The sequence below is a fragment of the Photinus pyralis genome, unplaced genomic scaffold, assembly GCF_008802855.1.
Source record: "Photinus pyralis isolate 1611_PpyrPB1 unplaced genomic scaffold, Ppyr1.3 Ppyr1.4_LG9, whole genome shotgun sequence".
Lineage (NCBI taxonomy): Eukaryota > Metazoa > Arthropoda > Insecta > Coleoptera > Lampyridae > Photinus > Photinus pyralis.
Window position 1 is genome coordinate 16,742,253 of NW_022170878.1, and position 7,754 is coordinate 16,750,006.

The following is a 7,754-nucleotide window of genomic DNA, read 5'->3' on the forward strand; positions in this document are numbered from 1 at the left end:
TGACAGATAATAGTGCAATGGGTCTGAAGTAGATGGCGTTACGCGCGACGGCGGGTCATAGATATCTATGCGGCGGGTTGTATACGTATTAAAATTACGTTCACTGAATATGTAAATTACCTACATATATATAGGTAACAGCATTATTTGCATTGAATATGCAAAAAGTTTTGATTTGTATGTATAGAAATATCTTACAACCTGCAATGTAAAACGATGTCAATGTGACATCTCCGTGATTGTAATTTTTTAATCGGCCAACTTTCAAGGTTAATTTCTTTTTGGTACTAGGACCAAAAGTATCCACTTTTTGTACAGTTGCCATGGTGATCCGGAAAACGCCAATTTTACGTGTGACAGTGTCACAAAATAGCGTCTTATTGTGGTGTTGGAGAAAAAAATATTTAAAAAGTAACTCCTCACAATTTATTTAGTAACTAAGTGGATTAAAAAAATATATTACGAACTGCTTCAAATTATGAGATGAAACGTAATTTTTACTCAAAAGTTTATATTATAAAGTATAGCGACGGAAGAAATGCAGTACTTCCCATACAATGCCGATAGGCAACTCAGGTAGCATTTTACCTGGACAATATTAACACTATAAACAACGTTTACTCTATGCCATTATATTTATATGCAATGGTTTATGACTCTATTAGACCAGCAACAAAAGAATCTCAATGCCTTCCATTTATTCGTCTATTAGTACCAACGATAATTGACGGATGAAAAAATATTGTACGTCAATAAATTTAATATTCAGGAGTAACAACGTTTCATTTTTTAGAACCGTTTCATACATTTTTTCATACATTTGATGTAGGTATCAAAAAACAATTTAATAATAAAGGCAAAAATAAATAATAATAATAATAAACCCTACATAACTTCACCAGACACAGACACAGACACTAATCGTTACTTGATTTTAATCCGTGCGATTAGTTAACCAGGCTAGACCTGAGTTCTCACAAGAAACACCGATAATAATATCGATTACATAAAAATTATGTACATTTTGGACGATGTATTAGATAAACATAACGAAGTGTTTGTTGTCGGACCTTCTTGAATCTAGCAGCTCTGTTAAAAAACTGTTCATATAAAAATTGATAATCTTGCGTCTTAAATCAAATCTCAAAGAAAATTTCCACCAGCAATATTGTCGACCAATGAAATGCGGATTTCGTACGTGTCACATTTCCATGGCAACCAAGGAATTTATCGGAAATTTTTTGACGTGAAAAGGTAATAAATTTTTCACATAAAACGTCGCTTATTGTTCGTTGCGGGTCACTATGGTGTGAAATTTTCTTACCGAATACCACACGTGCTGGAATAGAAATTTTTTCTTACTCACGAATATTTTATGAAAGTTCAAATATTTGTGAGCTCGAAAAGTTTACGGAAATAGCAAGCATTAGTACTATTACAAGTGATAATTTTCTATTTCAGCATGTCGTTAGTAAACAATTGTCAAAGTCCTCGTGTGAGATCGAAGGGACTTCAGCGAATTTTTTTTGTGGCAAATCAGCATTCTATTAGCCACTTTTAACTCAACCATCAATAACATCTTGCCGTCCCTTCGTCGGTACCCGCTTCCGACGTCCGGTGCATCCCCAATTTGCCTTTGAAGTTTTGACTCCACCATCAGTAAGCTCTTGTCGGCGGCTACCACATACAATTTGTCGGTACCCACTTCCGACGTCCCGTTCATCCGCAATTCGACTTTGAAGTTTTACTCCACCATCAGTTTTCAGATTGTTTTCAAATTGCCGTTGGAAAGATCTTTAAACGGATACAACAACTGTGTGCCGAAAATTTGTTTATTTGTTACTCAGTTGTAAACGTTGATTAACAAGACAAAACGCAAACGGGTAAACGTCATGTTTAAACGCTAACTGACTTGTAAAACTGACAGCAGACTTGTAAAACTGACAGCAGACCTGTAAAAATTTTAGTAGTTTTTAGTAATCTAGTAATTTCATTGGCCAGAATGAATGCGAAGTCTCTGTTACATGGATCACATGATATTTTAGACATTTCTTCAAGATCAATTTAAGAACTAATTATTTACGTTTACAAATGAGTAACAAATAAAATATTGTACATTATACGCCAGGTAATAGTTCTTACTGGCTCTAGGAGATGACAGGCTCGCCTGACGGCTCGCCAGTCAACTTCTCCTATCGCCAGTAAAAACTCACTTACCTGGCTAATAATGTAAAATACTATTTTTTCCTGGGTACGAAATTAACCTAATTTTACAAGGCGCACGTCTTCGAGGGGTAGTTGACTTAGGGCGCCTACAAGGTATCTTCCTCTGCGAATTTTGTTTCAGAAAGCTCGAATAGCCATCTCTGTTTCTCGTGTCGCTAATAGAGCTATGAGAAGTGCCCCAAAAATTGAAAACTATTTTGTGGAGGGTTTTTAGCAAAATTCATCTAAATGCGAATTGTGGGTGAACGGGACGTCGGAAGCGGGTACCGACAAAGGGAATGTGGTAGCTTGCGACAAGATCTTGTTGATGGTGGCTAATACAATACTGATCTGCCACACAAAAATGCGCTGATCTCACACGTGGACTTTGATAATTTTCTTATCTACCTATGCTTTAAATAATTCCGCTATAGGTTTGACGGCTAGCCAAATATAGTATTTTACATTATTAGCCAGGTAAGTGAGTTTTTACTGGCGATAGGAGAAGTTGATTGGCGAGCCGTCAGGCGAGCCTGTCATCTCCTAGAGCCAGTAAAAACTATTACCTGGCGTATAATGTACAATATTTTATTTGTTACTCATTTGTAAACAATAGTAAACGTAAATAATTACTTGTTAAATTGATCTCGAAGAAAGGTCTAAAATATCATGTTATCCATGTACTTAACAGAGACTTCGCATTAATTCTGGCCAATGAAATGACTAGATTACTAACTTGTAAAATTTTTACAGGTCAGCTGTCAGTTTTACAAGTAAGTAGCGTTTAAACATGACGTTTACCCGTTTGCGTTTTGTCTTGTTAATCAACGTTTACAACTGAGTAACAAATAAAATTATTTTCGTAAAGCAGGCGAATGTCATGTTGGAATTGGAAAATTTTCGAAAATCTAATAAAACATTATTTGTAATGAAAAATGAGTCATTTATTTTGTTGTAAATTACATCAGAATTCAGATATATAATTTAATAAATGGGGGAAGGTTGAAACCGCAGCAAATACCGGGCTACATTGCGGAAGCCACGCGAACCATTCTTACATCCGCGCACCTGTGAAAATCGTTATCATATAAATTTAGAAATCTATGGGGCCATAGTTTGATCGGATGTCATAATTGTTTAAATAAATTTGTGCTATGGACCACAAAAATTGAAGACCAGTTTTTCTTGTTTCGGAAATTGTTCCCTTCATTACCCAAGTCCAAATCTCAAAAAGTCATTATTTTTAATCCCTATATAGGAAGTAAGTAGGAATGTTATCTTAGAAAATAATACATTAGTAATCTTTTTATATACTCATATGTAGTAACCTTAGTGTAAAGATATGGTAGAAGATATGTTTTCAACTTAGATTTCCTATGCTATATTCAAAGGTTTCCGATATTAGTAAATCATCACAAAATGTTAGGAGAAAGTTGAAATACCATAAATGAGTTACTTTTGTAATTGTCACCTAATGAGTGTATGGAATCTGGTTTTATTGTAGGAAGATGACGTCATTTGCATAAATGCAACTGGTAGCTTATACCTGGTGAACTTGTCGAATTGCACGATTGGTTGCCTATATAATTATTTACGTAGGCGCAGCTCAAATTTTGAACGGCCTGTCCCTATTGACTTCAGTTGACGTACCCACAGATTAAATACAATCTGTGACGTACCTAAAGGTTTTAGATTTTTTTGGAATGGGCCCTATTGATTGTTTTTTAAAGAAATCATTTACCTTTACGTAACTTCCAATATCTGAAATCATCTCCGCACTTTGATCAACGCGCGGAATAATCCTTGTCTTTGGAAAAGTACGAGTATATCCAAAGGGTATCTAAATTAAATTTTAAAAAATTGCTGTTGCTGTGGCTAGCACAGATACCACCCACACGCATACCTGCGTATGCGCGATTCTGCCCTTTTAAGTCTAAGAATATGTGTACCATATACAATGTGTGTACCAAATTTGGTTCCCATGGTTCCGCCGTTTAGCCGGAAATGAGAGTACAGACCGACAGATCGACATAATCGAGATTTTGTTGGATTCGGATTTTTGGTGCTTCAAAACGTGTATTTCGGTCAAAAAAGTAGGGGGTCATTTTTTACCCAACTGCCATACCTCTCAATTGCCAACTGTATTGAAGTTTGGAAGTGAGCAATTGTTTTATATCTTTTGCGAACCTCGTCGAGGTCGGCAAAGTACTTCCCAACTTGAACGCCAATACCGACTAGATTTCAATATGTTACGCTGACACTGGTGGAATTTGTTATACTACCTATTTAAGACAGATTGTGAATAAAATAGTATACAAGCCTCGATTGTCAGTGGTTCACAACCAACGCCTCGCGCTTATACCTCACGCGCGTCGGTGATGTAGCTTAAGGGTGGACTGGCTGGACAGTACATACAGAACGGAGCGTTCCGCTCGAAAAAGCACTCGCGAGCGGAAAAAGTGCTCGCGAGCGGACCGCATGGTGCTCGATAGTCGAGCGTTTACTTAAAGTGCTCGGCGCTCGAGCGCTTTTTTCTGCCCACGAGTGGTTTTTCCGCTCGCACGCTCTTTTTCCGCTGCCTAGCGCTTTTTCCGCTGCTGAGCGTTTTTGTTCGCTCGTGAGCGCTTCTAACCATCCTCAAGCCTGAAGGATTAAGCGCCGTTCGCGAGCGTTTCTTCCGATCCCGAGCGCTTTTTCCACTCTTGTGCGTTTTTTCCGCTCGAGCACTTTTCGGAGTGCTCGGAACTCGCAAGCGGTTTCGCTTTGAAAAACAACTCGATGCTCGCGAGCATTTTTGGGACAATTAGATCGCTCGTCGCTCGAGCGGTTTTTTAGAACGCTCGACCCAGCTCTGGAACGGAGTAGGTATGTAAGTTGCCTATTGTCAATCGCCAAATTTGGCCATTTACATTGAATGCCATTTATAATATTAATTTGTGATTGATGGCAGAAACATAAACTTAAACCAATTATAATGCACATTTTCTATTTGTATAAATCAAGCGGAGTGGCGGAAGCTATTTTTTCGCGCTTTTGAGGAAAACTTCTGAGTTGTTTTTCCAAGATAACTTTATCTATAAAGTGAAGGTTTGTAGGGTGAGTAGGGTCAAAAAACCAGACTTCGTTTAGTTTATTTTTAATTGGTAATCCAATAATAAAATAAACTAAACGAAGTCTGGTTTTTTGAGCCTACTCACCCTACAAACCTTTTCTTCAACACCACGCAAGGCCGAAAGAAAAGAACCTTTTTAATTTATCTATAAACAAAGACTATCCTCCTTTAAGCAGGCCTTCCACGTGCATTCATTTCATCGAACTTTGAATTAACGCCATGTCTTCGAACTTGGAACAGAATGTTGAAACACCACTTCCACGTTCGCACATGGTTCGCACAAACTTGGCGAACAAATACAGGTACGACTGTGCACGCAAGAACAACGATATGCGTTTTCGGTTCCTCATATACTACAGTGCGTAAATCTATCTCACTTTAGTCTAAACTCCAGGAGCGACAACCACATCCACGCGCGCGCCCAGCATCGCTCCGCGCCAAGAATGTAGGATTAGCAGAACTCTTCGCTCCGCACCAAGAATGATGCAAACTTTGCGCGATGACCACTTCCACGTTCGAACTTGGTCTGGTTGTAGGAGTGTACACTCCAAGTTCGATGAAATGTATGCACGTGGAAGGCCTGCTTTACATTTTAGTAAACCCCGGCGTTATTGTCTAGCTAAAGCCTTCACCTTTCACAGGAATATTCGACCCCTTCTTCATCTTCACTCAGAATTCAGATATCGTGGAACGAAATCAAGCGTTTTCAGACAACGGAACAGATGTACTGACCAGCCTTAAGCCCTCGGCGTAGGTAATGAACCACTTCCCAGCTTGGTATGTAATCTACTATTTCTGCACGCCTTTTTGGGGCACCCTATATACCTACAAAATCTGCACAATCCAAAAACAAAATCGACGGTTCCAAGGATATTTACAAATACGCCTTTATTTCATTTTTATTGAATTTATCTGTCATTAAATCAGAACCCTGGGGGTCGATTTTTGAAACCAGTCGCATCTATTCGTATACGCCCCAGAACAAAAAACTTAGAAGGGAAACGTAAACGGGAACAACTGAGTACAAATGGAATTAGTTTGGAGAACATTCAATAGATGGCGCATAGTTAGCGTGCGTGTTAAAGTTACTAAATCTAGTGACTTTAGTACGTGTCGCCATTATGACAGTTGAATTTTGAATTTTGATTGACGGCTTATTGTGCTTTAAGTATAATTACTATTCATTATTTACAATGAATTATGCATATACAAATCGAAAACGTAAATGTTGTGTGACAAATTGTGAAGACGTTTCCCAAAAATGGAGCCCGATGTTTTTATAGAATTGGTTTAGAATATAATGTGGAAGAAATTTACACAAAAGTTTTTGGTTTGTGAACATCATTTTTCTGGTTGCGCTTTAGAACCTGGAACACGAAGAGGTTTAAAGCGTGTGGCAGTTCGCACATTATTATCTTTAGCAGGTAACACTAATTGAATTGTAATAAATTGCTACATATTTTGTTTTTAGAACAATCTTGAGAGTATCATAAAGCAGAGTTCCATGAAGTTGATCTTGTATCTTGTATATCCATATTAAATTAAATATAACTCCTTGGTTGGATTAATTGGAGTTGTTACTTATAAAACAAGTGGTCTGTACCCTTTGAAGCCCCTGACTGCTGTGCATCGGCATTAAACTGAATTTATCTGGATCCCTATCAAACAAAATTGGACTTCACTGGCTGGATTCATTTACCTTTTAGGTTTCAGCTAGTCAAATCCAATGTTATTGTTACAGATCCGGAGAAAGTCAGTAGGTATAATGCGGACGTAGCTTACATTTTAATATTTAAATTTGGCGCCATTCACGCAAAAGCTGCTGAGAACATACACGAGATGGCGCGTCATTATTACATTACATTAGAGTTTCCATTCTAAGTTTGTTGTTCTATGGTATACGCTTAGATGCGAAGACTTAAAAACGTATACGTTTTCCAAATGCAATTTTTGACAACGTCACCTTTATTGATTGATTAGAACTAAAGCGGACGTAGGCCTAAAAGGTGGGTTCATAGCTCTCCGTTCATCCGTTGCGTTGATCCGTCAAACGGATAGTACATTTTATTAAGGTTCATAGCAATCCGTCCACATTGTACATTTGCAAGTATAACCATAACCTATACTTTATTTTGTACTGTACCCTCCGTCATTTTCAGTATGTAAAAATGGTACGAAAGTAAGAACACATTGCTATCTGGTTATTACCGTGAAGAACGGACAGGCGAACGCTGTTAACGTACCAAACATAACCTCACTCTTGTTAAAAACGGACCAACGGAAACGTAAATGTTCAACTTCAACCAACATTTCCGTCGTAAACGGACGACGTATGATTTAAAAATTTGCTGTCTTCTGATTGGCTAACGGGCAAACGGAAACGTATGAACGGAGAGCTATGAACTTACCTTTAAGTGAAGCGGACTATTTGACGTTT

At 37.9% G+C, this 7,754-nt stretch overlaps 1 long non-coding RNA gene across 1 annotated transcript; it reads left to right on the plus strand.

Annotated features, from left to right (window-relative positions):
- The first annotated feature begins 6,703 nt into the window (after positions 1-6,703).
- LOC116179949 lies at positions 6,704-6,881 on the plus strand. Its single transcript, XR_004147069.1, has 2 exons — positions 6,704-6,741; positions 6,789-6,881. It is a non-coding gene; the product is annotated as an uncharacterized LOC116179949 (long non-coding RNA).
- Positions 6,882-7,754: the final 873 nt, after the last annotated feature.